Genomic DNA, 18,145 nt, shown 5'->3' on the forward strand with positions numbered 1-18,145 from the left:
TTCCAGTGGGATGATTCATTCCTTTAACCAAAGTCAAGTTTGTCAGGGTAAGGCTGAACTGGTGGTGACAGGGTAAAGGGAAGTTCACATGCTTTGAATTATGGTAACTTCTATGAAGGTTCCTAATCGTTTACACCTTCTAGAATCGACACATCCTTAAAGCCCATCGAGTCAAGGCAATGGAATTTAAACCCTCCCTGGTTTCCAAATACCTGCAGTACATTTCCTTTGATTCTCCAGCATGTATAAAGTATTCGTCAAAGACCACAGGGGAAGTAAAATGCTTGTGGACAATGAAATCCACCCTCTTTCAGGTGGGCTGACGAGAAACCCTGGGAGACTTCCCCAGAGTGATCATCAGGCTGTACTCTTAAGAGTTGTGTCCTTTACTGATGTGAGTTGTACCTCAACCAAAAATCAATACGGCTGCAAAGAAATGAAAGTTATGCCAGGACAACAGGCATAAATGAGTTCTGTCCTGGGCAAATAGGGCTGAATGGACGTTATAACCTGTTGCCGTTGAGTGGATTCCGATTCGCAGTGACCCCGTGGGACAGAGTAGAACTGCCCTGTAGTACTTCCGAGGCTGCAGTCTTTACAGAAGCAGACTGCCAAATCCTTCTCCTGTGGAGCGGCTGGTGGGTTCAAACCACCAACCTTTCAGTTAGCAGCCGAGCACTTAACCACTGCACCACCAGGGCTCCTTAGAGCCATTACCAAGTCCCAAGCTAATCTCGCTGGGGACAAGGGGGTGTTCGTGCTCAGAAATAATGGAGATTTCAAAGTTGAGATCCCTAAAAGTTACATCTTTGGATGCATAGTAAATGCACACACTCACATAACTTACACTCATACACACATTCACACTCACACCCACTTGCACACAGACTTGTACACTCACATTCACACCAAACCAAAACCAAACCCAGTGCTGTCGAGTCGATTCTGACTCGGCAACTTACACTCACACAGAGCTACTCTCATACTTACGGGACTCAGACACACACACATTCATGTACTTATATTCACATATTCGCAAACTTGTACACGCATGTTCACTCACACAGCTTACACTCACATTCAAATACACACATTACACACTTACATTCGTAGTCACACACACATTCACATTTACACTCGTGATTACAAACACAACTTAGGCTGGCACACTCACATTTACATTCTCTCTCTTTCTCTGTCTTAAAGCCCTGGTGATGTAGTGGTTAAGAGCTCGGATGCTAACCAAAGGGTTGGCAGTTCAAATCCACCAGCCGCTCCTTGGAAACCCTGTGGGGCAGTTCTACTCTGCCTGTAGGGTCGCTATGAGTCAGAATCGACTCAACGGCAACAGGGTTTTGGTCTCTCTTTCTAACCCACCCACACATGTACTTTATCTCAGTCCTTTGAGAAGGACTCAGCTGGAACCAGAATGGGACAATTAGAACATTTTCCCCCTGAATTTTACCACACGGGCTGAGTAACTGCTAAGGGGTGTTGTCATTGCTGCATTATTTCTTCTGTCCTTATTTGTGTTTTTCCTTCAAAGAATCTCAGGTTTTTGTCCCAGAATACAAATTTCTGTATTACTGCATACAAAATTTATATAAACACAAAAGTGTTTCTTGCTAAACTTCATAACATTAAAAAAAAACTACTACCCTCAGTCCCAATGTTCAGAATTTGATTCCCTTGCCATGTGTATACCTTATATGTTTTAGAAAGCGCCTCTTTTGATGTTAGTGACTGAAGTGTTTTAAAATTTAAAAACTCCTCATGCTCAGCTAACAGCCCAGACAGCTGGGGGCCTTAGGGACACAAGTCTGTCTGGGGACCTTTGTGTCACTAATCTGTGCTCATGGTGGCAGTTTCTCTGGCTCTATTTATCTTGGTTCCAGGGTGAATTCAGGGTCCCACCTGAGCTGGACAGTGTGTGGGCTGGAGAACTGCCTAGGCAGCCTGCATAGAAGTGGGCAGGAAATAGTTAAACAACAAAACATAAAAATAAAAACCTCAGATAGCTGTAGCTGCGGGGGGTAGGGCGGGGAATGGTTCCCAGTGCAACATCCAAGTCCTCCCAGAGCTGATGATGACACAGGGGAGGGCTTTGTAGGCTGTTTAAATCCCTTCCCACCCAACTAACAGCACAGGCTTTAAGACCCCATCATACTCCGGCGGCACAGATCAGAGGGTGCCACAGATCAGAGGGTGCAGAAGCCAGAGTGAGGCAGAACGCCGAACAGTGCAGGCAGTACACGGCCATTCCCAGTGAACCCGGCAGCAGCAGTATTTCACAGCCCACTTGGAAAAGGAGGCATGATTCCCTTAATGTCCTAATAGCAAAAGGTAAAGTTAAAGCTATATGAAAACCAAAACAAAACCTGTTGCAGTTGAATCAATTTCTACTCATGGCGATCCCAATTGTTACAGAGTAGGATCAAGCTCCATAGGGTTTACTTGGCTGTAATCTTTATGGAAGAAGATTGCCAGGCCTTTCTTCTGTGGCACTGCTGCATGGTTTCAAATCCCCAACCTTTTGGTTCGTAGTCCAGTGTAAACTGTTTGCGCCACTGTAGTGTGATAGATGACTTTTGTGTGGCCTTTCTAGCCATGGTCTTGCAACTCTCACCCAAGTGATTGGGTGGGACTGTGCAGATATGGTAATTGTGGCCTACCAAAGGGATTGGTCAGGTTTGCCATTCTGTTGGGCTTGAAATGAGCCACCCCAGAGGCCGGAAGGAGAGGATCCCACCACCACCAAAGAAGAATAGCCAGGAGCGGAGAGCATGACTTTGGACCTGGGATCCCTATGCCGAGAAGCTCCTGGAACCAGGAGACAGAGAGAGAGAGAACTGTAACACTAAAGGCAGTGAGAAGCTGCAGCACAGACCCGGCAGCAGGGAGACCGCGCATTGGGCTTTCCAGCTGACGGACAGGGAGTGCCTTTGGGCAGAGGCCTAGGGCCAGGGAGAACTGTGCCTGCGAGCATGGCTGGAAAGAGGCTGCCCAATGGAAGAACTGTATCCTTGAGTGTCCCGGGGCTGAATCGTAACCTGTTATTTCCGTAAAAAAAACCATAATCATGTATATGGCCTGTGAATTCGGTGTGGCCACTGCAATGAATTATCGAACCCTACAGAAAGTGCTGCGTGAGGGACAGTTGGTGTCAGAATTGGTGAAGATGTTGGAGAGAGGAGGCGTGCTTGGTCTCCACCTCATGGGGGCCAGGCTGGGGCCGTTGATCTTGGTTCTCTTTGCCCCTTGTGAGGTTAGAGGAGGTCACTCGCCATCCCCGTGCTGCTTCTGCAGCCACCCAGGGACCTTAAAGCTATGTGAACACAGCTGATAAAGCTCTGTACCTTTAGGCTGGAAAAGAATTTGAATCCTCTGCAATCTCAGTGTAAAAGCCAAAACAGACAAAGAACTTTTATTTAAGAAAGCCCCTTTCCTAATGCCTGAAAGCTTGATGTGGATCACCGTGGCACACAAAGGAGGACCAGTGAGGACTGCAGAACCTGATGATAGAAGAAAAGATTGGACCAGGACAGAGAAGTCCTTGCCACACCCAGGTGAGGAGTCCCTTTGGAGATTGATGCCAGAACCACATGGTATGGAAATTGTCTCTGACTTGTATTTTTCACTTCCTGACTTACTCTTTTTTTTGGACTCACTCTTGCTCTCGTTTTATTATTTGAGGTAGGATTAATATGTCTCAGTCAGGCCCTAAAGAGAAACCCTCAAGACTTGTCCACTTTCTGGGAATATCTGAAAGTCCAACATTTGTGTCTAATCACCTTCAAGGCTCACCTTCACCACGATTATCTCATCCCTCTGTTTCCTTGGGTGATAGACTGTCCCATTGCGGTGAGATTGGGGTAGTTTTGGGAGTCTTTTTGCTTAATGATCTCGCTGAATTAAGATTAATGGACCCAACTTTCCTTTAAGAAAGGATAACACTCTGTTTTCTCAGACTTAGAGGGTCCGAATTCCCCCAAACCAGTTGTGTGTTATTTTTCCCTCATATACATCAGGGTGCAAGTAGATCTCAAGATCCATAGCCTCAAAAAGAAAAAGAAAACTATCACTCCCCTTCGTCTCTCCCCTTTTAGGGCCAAGGAAAGTCCATGTGTTCTCTCTCTCTTAGAACTTTATATTAGGGTCTTGGGCCAATGGACCTAGACCAAAATTAATTTCTCCAGACTTAGAGATCTGAATTACGGGGGAAGGAACAATGGTGAACGTAAGGGTGGTAATGGTAGCGGTGACAAGTTTTGTAATGGAGGTGGTGATGCTGATGATGTTGATATTGAGAGTAACAGGGGTGGTTCTGGTGACAGGGGGCATCATTGCTGGTGGCGGTAAAATTGATGGTAAGAGTGATGGTGATGGTGGTACTGGTAAGGATGGTGGTGATGACTTGTGTAAGGGAGGTGGTGATGGCAGTGGTGGGTAGCATGATGATGGTGGTGACAGTAAGTGGTGTGATGATGGTGGTGGGTTGTATGATGGAAGTGGTGATGGTGATGATGGTGATTATTATGGTTGGTGGTGTGATGGTGGTGGAAATGGTAGTATTGGTGTTGGTGATGGTGGTGACAGTCGTAGTAGAAGTGGTGGTGGTGGGTTGTATGGCGGAGATGGTGATGGTTATGGTGGTGGAGGTAGTGGTGGTGGTAATAGTGATGGTTGGTGCTGATGTTGGCCATGGTTGGTTGTGATAAGATACAATCAATTCCTTCTCTCCCAGGAGACCCCCCAGTTTCTTGTGTAACTTGTGCAAATCTTCCTTAGACTTCTGCATGCTACAAGAGGAGCTGCTTTCCTATTAAAATAAATTAAAATACAAATGTCTTATTCATCGCATAAAAGCCCTTGGCCTACATCTGCATAGCAAAAGTGGATCTCAAGATCTGCTCAAATATGACTTGGCAGCTTCATTTCTTGAAGAAGAAGGAAAAACTACTGGTGGTCTACCCACTACACAATTTTGCTAACCACAATAAGGTGTATATAATTCCCATTTCATTGTATGGGTACAGACATTCCTTGTCAAACCTGTACTTGTCCCAGGAAAGACTCTAGTAAATGGACCTCTTCAGGCATTGAAGATAGGAGGCCTGGGCAGGAAGGACCTAACTGACAACTATATAGGAAGGAGTTTGATGCCCTGGGTGACAAGAAATCCTTCCATCAACTTTACCCTGCACTCCCAGATTAAACCTGCACACAGGCCACCTTTCCTGTATCTCTTGCTTTAACTCCCATTCATTGATTGCCTACTATGTGCCAGGCATCATTCTGAGTGCTTCACCAATATTTCAATGTAATCCTCAACAATAGTGCTGTGAGGAAGACAGTATTAGTCCCATTGTAACGTTGAAGAAACCAAGGGTCAGAGAGGGGCAGTAATTTGCTGAAGATTTCACAGCTAATAAGTGGGAAAGGCCTTACACATATTACTATGCCTCTCCTCATTATTCCAATTCAGCAGATCACAGGATGAAACACCCAACAATGATAATTTCAATCCACAATGGTGCTTAAAGCAATAATGGTTTTTGTCTGCCCTAAAGGCCCAATGTAGAAACAGGGGTCCCTGGCAAAGGACAAGGAGCCCCCACTCATTAATGTGAGTTCTTTGGTTCCTTCGGAGAAGTCTGTCACAAACCACTTTCCCGTACCTCCTTGACTCCTATTCCTCAATCATGTTCCTTCCAAGTCCCTGCCGATCCAGCCAAACCATTGACCACAGCCCACGAATCAGTGTACAATTGCATATCTGGTCATTTATCCTTCCAAGCAGAGTGAACAACCAGGCACACTGCCTGAAGTTCTGCCATTGGGAAGATATCCCTTCACCACTGTCCTTCAGGGAAGTCCCAGAAATGGGCTGCATTGGTTCCACTGTGCACATTCAAATGGTGCCTGCATATCACACAGAACCGTCAATACACCAGGCACGAGTTTTCTCTTCCTCAGGCAACTGATCATGAGGCACTCCCAATGAGGCCATAGGTGCAGCCTGGGAGAGGGCAGGTAATATGACAGGAGTGGGGACCCTGAGCATTTGGGCCATTTCCTTATACAAATTACTTGAGTGTTCAGGTCATGCTCAGGCCCTGTATCGTACATACCTCTTCCATTTAAGGATGGAGTGCTGTTGTGCACATCCAGCTTTATGGCTCTATGGGTCAGACAACACCCAATTCATGATGGGCAACTCAGGACACATGGTCATTTGGTGGCCCGTGGTTAACAGTTCCGTCTCTACTAAGACCCAGTAACAAGACAAAAACTGTTTCGCAAAAGGAGAGTAGTTAACTGTGTAGGACGGCAGGGCTTTGCTCCCAAATCCTAAGGACCTGCACTGTGATTCACCAATAGGAGCCTGCCAAAGACCCCAAATAACATCATTATTTGCAAGTGACTCTTCAAACATCATTTCATTAGCTGGATCATATGGCTCAAGTGGCAGAACAGCTTGCACATCAGTCTGAACCTCTTGCAAGGTCTTCTCTTGTTCTGGGCCCACTCAAAACTAGCCCTTTGATAAATAGGCTGGAGTAGCACACCCAAAAGGGGTATGTTGCTTCCAAATACAAAGACGTCTAGCAGGGGCTGTGCGTCCTTTTTATTTGTAGGAGGGGCCAGATACATCAACTTATCCTTCACTTTACAAGGAACATCTTGACATGCCCACACCACTGGAGCCCTAGAAAGTTCACTGAGGTGGAAGACAACTGAATTTTGGGGGAATAACCTTCTAGCAGGCAAATATTCTACCAATAACTGTGGAGTCATTGATACTTTTTTCTTACTATGTCCAATCAGCATAATGTCATCAGTTTAATGGACCAGTGTGACATACTGTGGAAAGGAAGGGTGATAAAGGTCCCTATGGATTAAATTATGACATAGGGCTAGGGAGTTGATATACCTTTGAGATAAGACACTGAAGGTGTATTGCTGGCCTTGCCAGCTGAAAGCAAACTGCTTCTGTTGATCCTTCAAAACAGGGATGGAGAAAAATACATTGGCCAGATTAATGGCTGCATACCCCAGGAAATGTATAGATTTGAAGGCCATGTTCCCAAGGAAATGCCTTTTCCAACTGATTGGCTGCTCACATCAGATCATAAAATGGAGTGTGATTACATAATGTCAGCCAGACCCCTGAGAATCATGGCCTACCCAAGTTGACACATAACATTAACCATCACAGTGGTGATGAAAATGTTCTGAAGGAGACACTGGCGATGGTGAATAAAATTGTGAAAAAGTACATAAAACCACTATATTACACACTTGCAAGCTATTACAACAAAACTTTATTTAATGAGAAACCTACCAGTTAAAATACTATAAACTATACAGAATAAATTGAACTGGGAAAATACTACAACAAAACCAAGAACTACCCACTCAGGTGAGGAGAAATAAGGGTCTGCTTCTGGAGCAGATGTTCCCTGGCTGTCAATAAGGAGCTGCTGTAGAGGAGATGTGGCAACTAGTTAGGCCTCTGGTGCCCCAGACGGTGCTGGAGATGGAGGATGTAATGGTGTATGGGGCTCCAGTGTTGGAACAGGAGCTGGATCAATATCTGGGAGCCAGTTGCAAGTGGCCCAGGATGGAAATCCACCCCTCCAGCTGGCCCTTCATCTAGTGTCAATGATGAAAATGGAGAAGGAAGGCCTGTGCCAGTGAAGCTTTGGTTTTGGTGCAAGAGTGGGTTCAACATCAGTAGGTGGTATAGGAGCAGGTTTTGGATGTATCCCAGGATAAGACTCTGACCCTTCAGCTGGCTCTTCATTTGGTGTCGTGAAGCAGCTCGTGATGGTGGTCTAAGGAGCTCCAGTGTTAGTCCAGGAGCATGATCAACCTCACCAAGTGGTCCAGGAGCCCATTATGGTGTTGGCCGAGGAACAGAATCTGATCTTTCAGCAGGCTCTCTGTCTGCTCAACTTGCTGATGGAGGACCTGTTGATGTACCCAGCTCCAATGTTCCTGCAAGGACAGAATGTAACTCATGAAGTTTTCCTTGAATGTGTTCTGGAAGTCGCCCAGGGTAAAAATCCAGCTCTCCGTGTGGTGGCAGTGCTGGAGCTGGTGATGCTCTATTGAGCTTCGGTGTCCGTTCAGTACCAGGATCCACATCACCAGGTTGTCCATTCTCTGGCTCTGCAGGTGGCCCAGGTTAAGAATCCGAACCTCCATGGGGCTAGCCCTCTGCTGCCACAGCTGAAGCTCATCATGGAAGAGCTGGTGCTCCACGGAGCTTCTGTGTTGGAGCAGGAGCAGAATCGACATCAGCTGGTGGTCCAGGTTCCGGTTCTGGAAGTAGTCCAGGGTAGGAATCCACCTCTCCATCCAGTTGTCCATCGGATGCTGGTGATGGAGCTGGAGGAGGGCCTGGGCTACATCGAGCTCTGGTGTTGGAGCAGGAGCAGGACTGACAGTAGCCAGTGGTCCAGGAGTTGGCTCTGAAGGTGGCCCAGGATAAGACTCTGACCCTCCAGCTGGCTCTTCATCTGGTGCCAGCGCAGGTGCTGGTGATGAAAGAGCTGGGGTGGTATGGAGCTCCAGTGTTGTAGCAGGAGTAGGATTAACATCAGCCAGTGGTCCGGGAGCCAGTTCTGGAGGTGACCCTGGATGGGAATCCACCCCTCCAGCCAGCTCTCCATCTGGTGCAGGTTCTGGAGCTGGCGATGTAATAGGTGGTGTGCTATGGAGCTCCAGTGCCAGTACAGGAGCAGAATATACCCCAGAACATGGTGCAGGAGCCAGTTCTCGGGACAAAGATGGATCTTGAGCTACTTTTACAACTGGCCCTGGCCTTGGCTCTGGAGCTGCAAGAGGAGAAATGTTCACCAATATGACTGCCTTTCGTCATACCTTTCCAATGATGAAAAACATCTCACTGCCATCAAGAGAAGCCCATTCCCAAGATTTCCACCCCAGGAAGTCTTCCCAGACCATGGTCCACCAGAGGAGGGTCTGAGGTTACTCTGCGCTATAGGTCAACCCCAGCCTCTCAGGGTCTTCCCATGTCCCCCTCACAAGCTCACATGCAGGCATGCCCAGTCCTCCTCACCCTCTGGCTCTGTCTCAGTGACCTCCATTTGATCCAGCTGGGCCAACAGAAGTTGGGCACGGTGCTCTAGATGTGAGCCTGGTATGTTCACCTGCACATACTTCACCACGAGCTTTAGGCAGGGGAAGTCTGGGGGCTGATCGAAATCCTCTGAGTATTCCTTCAGCCACGTGCCCAGGATAAAAGAGATGGCACTAGGGGTGGGTGGTGAAGAGCAGGGTCAGAGGCCTGGCTTTTCCTGAGACACTGCCCTCCCAGGGCACCCCTGCAAAGGGTCCTGTGTCTGCCCGTCCTTCCAAAGGTCAGCACCACCCTGCATCACACCCTCTGGCTATCCTGGCAGTAGCAGGCCTGGTCACTGAGCAGAGGGCTACCACACAGCCTCCGTCCCAGAGAGGTCCCCATCAATGATCTAAAGAACTCTCCCTCCTTGAGGAGCCTGAATTACATCCCCTTCTCTCCCCTGGCCCTCTCCCCACTGGGCAGTAACCCTCTAAGGGCACGGAGATGTGTGTCTGCATGTTCATCTCACAGCCTGGCACACAGTAGTGCTCCAGGATTATCTGATGCTGGGCGGCACATGGAGGCTGTCCCCTGCCCCAGATGCCCAGGCCCTCAGTACCCTTCTCTGGAGAGTGTGCACCACCATGCTGCCTGATTCTCTGCACACATGTGATCGTCTCTTCTCCCATTGACAGTTTTCCCCTGGTACAGAGGCCCCACATAGCAGCTGAGCATCCACAACTGGGGATTGAGATTCAGGAGCGGGTTTCTCTCCCTCCCACCCGACACCTCCTATTTTGGGCCCCCAGTATGGGGGGGGCAAATGGAAATGTGAGGGGATTGTGCGGGGATGGGTTCTCTCAGGGGCCTCTCTGAGCCCCCAGCCTCCCCTCTGCTCCCCAGAATGCCCGGTTCCACCCCCAACTCTCTATGACTGCTTATCTCCTGCAGGAGGTGCTTCTAAACTCATTCCTGTAGTGGAATCCAGATGTGTGGGGTCCACAGTCTGCCCAGCCCCAATCCAGACACAGGCCCCGTACAGCCTCCACCCTTCTGAATAGACAGGAGCCCCTCTTTGTCCACCCACAGTCCACTCACCCTTTCAGCTGGTCTTGGGGTTCAGCATCCTGGGCAGAATAGGGGTGATTACATCCATACCTAGAGGTGGTGTGAGGGTGTCACATCTAATGCACTGTGGACACTACTTGCTTAAGATGTCTAATGTTCCTGTCTGACTCCCCGACTAGAATGGAGGTACAGGAGGGCAGGGCTTCCTACCTGCTTTGTCTACTGAACAATGCTAAGTGCCTGGAACAGTGTCTGCAACAGTAGGGGCTTCATAGACAACTGGTAAATGAGTGAACCCAAGCAGCACCTTCCCAGGTATCTGAGAGTCCTGGGACCCTTCTACCAGCCTCCAAGATACCTGTTCTGGCAATACCAAGGACAAGGACCCACTAAATGGAATCTCAACCTCCCCTTTACAAATGGGAAATAAGTTTGCTCAACGGCACACAGTGAGTGAGGGTTGAGGCAGACAGTTTCTTTATGGGGGAGAAGAAAATAATAAATGTGAACATCCCAGACCCTCCAACACCCTTTACCAAAGAGCTGGGCTCTGGTACACACTTTCCATGGCTTGTCCCACGGGGTCCTGACAGTAATTCTAGCTGATTTGTCCTTTATCACCCCACTTCGCAGTGGAGCAAACAGGCTCTGAGTGGTGAAGTGACATTCTGCAGACTCACAACTGGTAGGGGACAGAGCCTCCACTGGGCTGTGGAGGGCAGGGCGCTCACCTTTGGAGCAGCTGATCTAGGACCTGCTGGGTGGTGGCGTAGGTTCTATAGGTTCCCAGGAAGATTCTGATGTAGGAGAAGTTACCGTTTAGGAATGCGAGCACCAGGTGCTCCACCAGCTTCTCCAGTGAGCCTGCCTTGAAGGTTTTCATCACCCAGGCCTCATCCAAGTCCTCGTCAGAACCACAGACACACTGGGGTGGGACAGAGGAGGGACATTTTGTCAGAGGCAGCCTCATGAACCACCAGGAGGGTCAGGGGCACAGAGCTCAGACCAGGCACTCCCTCTCCCTCAGTGACCTGTGGCAGGAGGTGGGACATGAGTGCCTTCAGCAGAAAACAGGGCTGGGCTTTCCAAGCACATTTGGAGGTGGAGAGATGATTACAAACATTAGGAACCTGAAGGGATTTTGTTAACTAAGTAACCATGGTATCTCCCTGGAGGAAGAGCAGTGTTCCAGTGAGTCCTCACAAAACACCCCATTCCAGTGATGAGAAAACAGAGGCATGGTGATGTCCAGTGTTTCCTCAAAGCCACCTGGTCAGCCCCCAGAACTGTCCAACACTAGGGCTCTGTGATGTTCCCTCTGTGCTGCGTAAGGCCTGCTCTGCTCCTGACTCAGAGGGGAACATCTAGTGCAAGCTCACTCCTTCCCGGCTGGGGAGAGTGCACAGAGCGAACACACCCATGAGATAAGCAGGACACAGATATTTCTTTCTGTACATCAAAGGGGGTTTTGAGAACCTGAAGCTATGGAGTACCCAGATCCAGCCAAGGGTGAGAACCTGGAGATCCTTGGGTGGGAGAAAGACCCCCACAGGATCCAGGATGTGAACAAATGACTCAGAAAGAGTGAAACTGAATGGCCAGTGAAGGACTGAGAAGGGGCTTGGCTTCTCAGGGCCAAAAAGCACCTCAAAGCCACCCTGCAGTTCCATTGGCCACCCTGACAGCAGATTGGCAAAACGGAAAAGAACCCTAATACCCAAAACTGGCTCGATGTAGGGACACAGCCGTTGTCAAGACTTTTGGGCCACAGGACTGCGACTTTTGTTTTGGGAAGGAGTCTGGCTCTAGTGAGCCTAACTTGAAATGTGCACATCCTTCCCCCAGCATGCCACTCCTGGGAGTCTGTCCTGAGTGGGTCTGTGTATGAGGACACACGTAAGCATTCCTGTAGCCCTGCTGAAAGGGCAGCACAAGGAATCAGTCCAGGGCCAGTCTCATGGGTGTGTTTGCTCTGTGCACTGTCCCCAGCCGGGAAGGAGTGAGCTTGCACTAGATGTCACTGTGGGGACTGGCCTCCCTTCTGGAACATTCTGTGGTAAGGACACAGCTCCTGAACGGGACGGGTCACATGATGTGTTTCTTGAGCTTGCAGTGGCAGAAGAAGATGTGTCATAGCCTGAGCCCTGCACTTTAGGGTAGAAGAAGCCTGCTAAGCATGACAATGTGCGAGGCTGGGAGAAGGTGTGGAAGGACAGCCCAGCCGACTGCTGCCCAGGGCCCTGGGATTGGAAGTTAAACACTAAAACAGCAGCAACATGCAAAAAGACCCATGGGCTGATGTGAAGGGACGATAGTATAAAAAACTCCTTTCTGATATTCTTACAAATATGGGAAAAGAGGCTTTGTAGCTGGCCAGGGCAGGGAGGGCAGTGGCAGGGGGGTAGGAGGACAGGAAACGGTGGTGGTCAATTTCATTGAGAGGGGACTGGGGGCCCTCAAGCGGGAAACTCCTGGGAGAGAACTGGGGGTCTCCAGGGCACTGTCTGGGCCCCAGGCACCCTCTGGTCATCTAGGGTCCCACCCAGGGACCCAGACCCCTCCCCTGCACTTACCCTGAGCCTACACCAGCCCTTCCTGGACCCTGGCTGGGTGATGCCATTCTCCTTTTCTTTGGGGATCTTCTGCACCTGGTTCTGGAGAGACAGTGGTGGCAGTGGCCTGGGAGGCATCAAGGGCCCCTCTGAGCCACCTCCTTCGCTTTCTGCCCCTTCAGACCCTTGTGCCCCCTGGGCCTTGGAGGAGCTCCCAGTTTCCCATCTGTCACCATGTGATGAGTGGGTCGGCCTAGGGGTGCACCATCCAGCCCTGGCCAAGCCCACGGATAGAAAAATCAACCTTTGAGTTTTGCAGCAGGATCTGGGAGAAGCCGAACTAGCATAGGGTCAGCAGTGGCCCAGGCAATTCCAGTAGTTAGGACTGTGATTTGACTGCCCCACTCAGGCGAGCTGCATCTCAGAGCAGTCCCAGGTGAGAGTGCTGACTCGGTCTGTGACCCTGACAGTCCCTCCCTAAAGCCCTGGTCTGAACTGGGACCTCTGGGCAGGCTTAGGTTCCAGAGAGTTCTATGTGATCAGTGGGGTTGGGGCAGAGACTTGAAGGAGGTCTCTGCCTTGATGCCCCAGCTCCCAGTCTCCAAGGCACCCAACCTGCTGGACTAGGCCCAGCCACCACCCCACTGCAGGTCAGACCCAGCCCTGTGAACCCAGTGATGGTGAGGGGCTGTGGGGCTGGAGCTTGGGGTTGCCCTCAAGCAACAGCACCATTTTCATCATCCTCATCATCACTTCTCCCCTCCCAAATCTCCCCAGATCACATGGCCCTCCTTCTCTGATTCCCATTCTCCTCCCTCCCAAATGGACCCTGCCTTATCCAACAACTTTCTGTCTCATCAGTTCTGTCCACATTTCCTCCCTGCCCCTGTTTACCAGGGACCCCATGAGGACAAGGGCTGGCATGGCCTGGGGGCTGGTATGATCTGGGAGAGGGATGTGAGGCTGCCCAGGTGGGATCACAGGGGTGGCCTGGCTTGGACTGGCAGCTCTGGGCCACCCTGTGTTACCTTTGGGTTCCTTTTGGAAAGTGGCCAGAGCCTTCGGGGGTGGGATATGAGACCATGTCTCAGCCTTCGGGACAGGGTCGAACTCCTGGATTTCTCAAGCTTCGGTTCAACAGGGGATGAGAAACAACAAGAAAACATGTTCTCAGTTCAAGCGTTTCCACTCAAGTGAGTTGGGTAGGGGGCTTTGTTTACAATGTGGGTGCCTGGTTACCACGGTTCCAAGTTCTATGTACTCTGGTGTCAAGGAAGTGAGGTCATGTTCTGGGTCCCCTGACCTGGGCCCAACCTCAGATGAGACCTCCCCAAAGTCTCCTCTGGGCTGCTGATTGCTCACCTCTCCCCAGGCCATCTCCATAACTGTACACAGTGACACTAACACAGCCCCCTCCCCTTCCCCCACAGAACCTGGGGAGGGCCTGGGTGCAGCAGACAGAGCTGGGTTCAGACACAGCTCATCCCTCTTAAGCAATGTGCAACCCTAGACAAGTCTTTGTGCTTCTTAGAGCCTCCCCAGTCCCCCCACCCACACAGTGGGCATCAGTCTAGCATCTTCTTCTTAGGGATATCAGCAAGTGTTTGTGAGATAAGAACCCATGGGCTGATGTTGCATTTAGCTTATCAGGGGCAGATTATTCAATAGGCAAGGTAAGTACAGGGCTTACTGGTTACCAGATCATCTGTAGTGAACATTTTCATAGTTTTTCACCACATCAAAGACTCTGCTTCTAGGTATGGCTGGCATCTGTCTCTCTCCCAACCCCACAGCACCTTCCTACGGAATCAAAGCCTCTTTTTCAATTTACAATCCCTGATGGGGGCAGATGACCCAGTAAGCAAGGTAAGCACAAGTTAACTTGTGCTTACTTACGAATCTATAGTGAACAACTTCACATACGCTTCACCACATCAAAGGTGTGGTGTTCACCACGCTTACCTTGCCTTTTGGGATATCTGCCCTGTAGCTAATGCACAAACTCAGAGATGGAAGAATTTCAAGCAGGGGTGGGAAGCAGCATGCATGGAGTACACCTTCAAACAGGGCTGGGTACTGGTGCTGTGATCTTGGGAAAGTCACTTCCCCTCTTGGCCTAACTGCACTAGTATCACTTACATCTTCTATTTTTTAAGTGAACAAAACAAAAATGTTTGATGCACACATACAAGGAAGAAATACTCATAACAATTATAGTCCTCATTTCTGCAACTGATCATGTGGTCATAACTGGTATTTAAAACTACCTTCTTCTACCACCCCTTCTGTTTTCCCTTTACCCTCAGCAAGCACCTCAACTGATTATAGTCCTTTGCCTGGTGGGTGAATCATACCTTCATTTCTGAATGGTCTGGGCTATTAGCAATCATGTCAGAATTGGGTTGCTGTAGTTTTCCATTGCCTTTAATCACAGGGCATGGTAGTACTACATGGCGTCCTAAGGAATCTCCTGTATTCCAGAAATCCTCTTCTTTACCTTTATTATGCAATATCACTCTGATTTCCCCTTGGTAATCAGGATCAATCACACCAGCCAATATGGTAACCCCTTTCTTTGCCTGCTGATCCAGAGGCCGAGGAGCCCAAAGTGGCTAGGTGGCATTCTTAACTTCTAGGTCGATCAATGTTTTTCTCCTGCTGGGATCACTCCTCACTTTGAAACTAAGATCCCTAGGGTCTTGGGGATAGGAAGCAAAAATTTTGCAAGTGAGTCCCTAGGGGTAATAGTGAATGGTGCCACTTCCGTTTCCATCTCTTGATTCCTGGACCCATGAATCCTGGCTATGGGAGAAACAAGTTTCTGTGGAGGATGGCGGGGCTTTTTTCCAAAATCCTAAGGGTCTGCACTGTGATTCACCAACAGGAGACTGCCAAAGACCCCAAACAGCATCTCTATCTGCCATGGACATTTCCAAAAGCATTGCATATGCCAGATCACATGGCCCAAGTGGCAGAGCAGCTTGGACATCAGCCTGAACCTGGTGCAAGGCCTTTCCTTGTTCTGGGCCCCACTCAAAACTACCAGCTTTTCAAGTCACTTGATAAATAGGCTAGAATAGCACACCCAAATGACGGATATTTTGCCTCCAAAATCCAAACTGGCCCAACAGGTGCAATGCCTCCTTTTTAGTTGTGGGAGGGGCCAGATACACCAACTTTTCCTTCACTTTGCAAGGAATATCTTGACAGGCCCCATACCACTGGAGCCCTAGAAATTTCACTGAGGCATAGGGAAAATGAATTTTGGTTGGAATAATTTCCCATCCTTTAGCATACAAATGTCTTACCAATAAGTTTAGCGCCATTGATACTTATTTCTTACTAGGTCCAATCAGCATAATGTCATCAATGTAATGGACCAGTGTGGTGTCTTGTGGAAGGGCAAGGAGATCAAGATCTGTGACGGTTAAGATTGTGTGTTAACGTGGCTGGGCCATGATTCTCAGTGTTTTGGCAGTCCTATAATGTTGTGATCACTTCCCTATTGAGATTTAATATGTGATCAGCCCCATGATGGGATCTGCTGTGAGTAGCCAATCAGTTGAAGGGAGCTTCCTTGGGCATGTAGCCTGCATCAAATGTGGGCAGACATTCAAAAGGGCTCGGGGGCTTTTGCTCGTTCTGGACTCTGCAGCTGGCTGCCATTTGTCTGACCTCCAGTTCTTGGGACTTGAGCTAGCAGCTTACCTGTGGTCTTCCTGCCAATCTTGAGATTTGCCCATTTTCACAGACTGTGAGCAAGAACCCTGCTCTCAGGCCTGCCAGTCTTGGGTTTACAGCTCGTATGCCTATGTGAATCAGAGGGCACTTTCCTGACTCGTGGACTTGGGACATTCCCATCTCTACAACTGCCAGAAATTCAGGCTGGTTTCAGAAGAGGACATGGAACTAGGGATATCATTGCTGACGTCAGATGGATCCTGGCTGAAAGCAAAGAAAACCGGAAGGATGTTTACCTGTGTTTTATTGACTATGCAAAGGCATTCGACTGTGTGGATCATAACAAACTATGGATAACACTGCGAAGAATGGGAATTCCGGAACACTTAATTGTGCTCATAAGGAACCTTTACATAGATCAAGAGGCAGTTGTTCGGACAGAACAAGGGGATACTGATTGGTTTGAAGTCTGGAAAGGTGTGCGTCAGGGTTGTTTTCTTTCACCATACCTATTTAATCTGTATGCTGAACAAATAATACAAGAAGCTGGACTATATGAAGAAGAACGTGGCAACAGGATTGGAGGAGGACTGATTAACAACCTGCATTATGCAGATGACACAACCTTGCTTGTTGAAAGTGAAGAGGACTTGGAGCACTTACTGAGGAAGATCAAAGACCACAGCCTTCAGTATGGATTACACCTCAGCATAAAGAAAACAAAAATCCTCACAACTGGACCAATGAGCAACATCATGATAAATGGAGAAAAGATTGAAGTTGTCAAGGATTTCATTTTACTTGGATCCACAATCAACAGCCATGGAAGAAAAGTCAAGAAATCAAAAGACGCATTCCATTGGGCAAATCTGCTGCAAAGGACCTCTTCAAAGTGTTGAAGACCAAAGATGTCACCCTGAAGACTAAGATGTGCCTGACTCAAGCCATGGTATTTTCAATTGCATCAAATGCATGTGAAAGCTGGACAATGAATAAGGAAGACTGAAGAAGAGTTGATGCTTTTGAATTGTGGTGTTGACGAAGAATATTGAATATACCATGGACTGCCAAAAGAACCAGAATGCTCCTTAGAGGCAAGGATGGCGAGACTGCATCTTACATACTTTGGACATGTTGTCAGGAGGGACCCATCCCTGGAGAAGGACATCATGCTTGGCAGAGTAGAGGGTCAGCTGAAAAGAAGAAGACCCTCAATGAGGTGGATTGACACAGTGGCTGCAACAATGAGCTCAAGCATAACAACGATTGTAAGGATAGTGCAGGACTGGGCAGTGTTTCGTTCCGTTGTGCATAGGGTCGCTATGAGTTGGAACCAATTCGATGGCACCTAACAACAACACAAAACAACAACTGCATGACCAATACACCTTCAGTTCCCTACCTCATGGCTACAACTCTCCAGCCATACATCCTAATTTACACGGCAGGGAACTTTATCACCTTTCCCTTCCACAAGCTATCACATGGGCCCGTTACACTGACTGGACCTAGTAAGGAAGACGTGCCAGTGACTCTGGACTTATTGGTAAAATGGTTGCATGGTATAAAAAAAAAAAAAAAATGGTTGCTATGCAGAGAGATACAAGGCGATATAGGACAATACAAGTTAGGGTTTTACTTAGAAAAATAGGGGTAAATATTAAGGTAACCACAAAGAGGTATAACAACTCCATAACTCAAAATAAAAACCAAGAAAAACGTAACGACTCAGCAAACATAAAAGCAAATACTA

General features: G+C 48.6%; 1 protein-coding gene across 4 annotated transcripts in view; it reads right to left on the reverse strand.

Annotated features, from left to right (window-relative positions):
* The window catches only part of LOC126068310 (ral guanine nucleotide dissociation stimulator-like), a 1,065,244-nt gene that overhangs the window by 1,040,236 nt on the left and 6,863 nt on the right, over window positions 1-18,145 (reverse strand). For 3 of the 4 annotated variants that reach the window (XM_049870807.1, XM_049870810.1, XM_049870806.1), the window contains exon 1: window positions 12,870-13,276. The exons of the other annotated variant lie outside the window; for it this stretch is intronic. The gene's annotated coding sequence lies outside the window, so the exon portion shown is untranslated. Of the gene's footprint in view, window positions 1-12,869; window positions 13,277-18,145 lie in introns of those variants that run through there. 4 annotated transcript variants of the gene reach the window in all.

Source organism: Elephas maximus, chromosome 27 (genome assembly GCF_024166365.1).
Source record: "Elephas maximus indicus isolate mEleMax1 chromosome 27, mEleMax1 primary haplotype, whole genome shotgun sequence".
NCBI lineage: Eukaryota > Metazoa > Chordata > Mammalia > Proboscidea > Elephantidae > Elephas > Elephas maximus.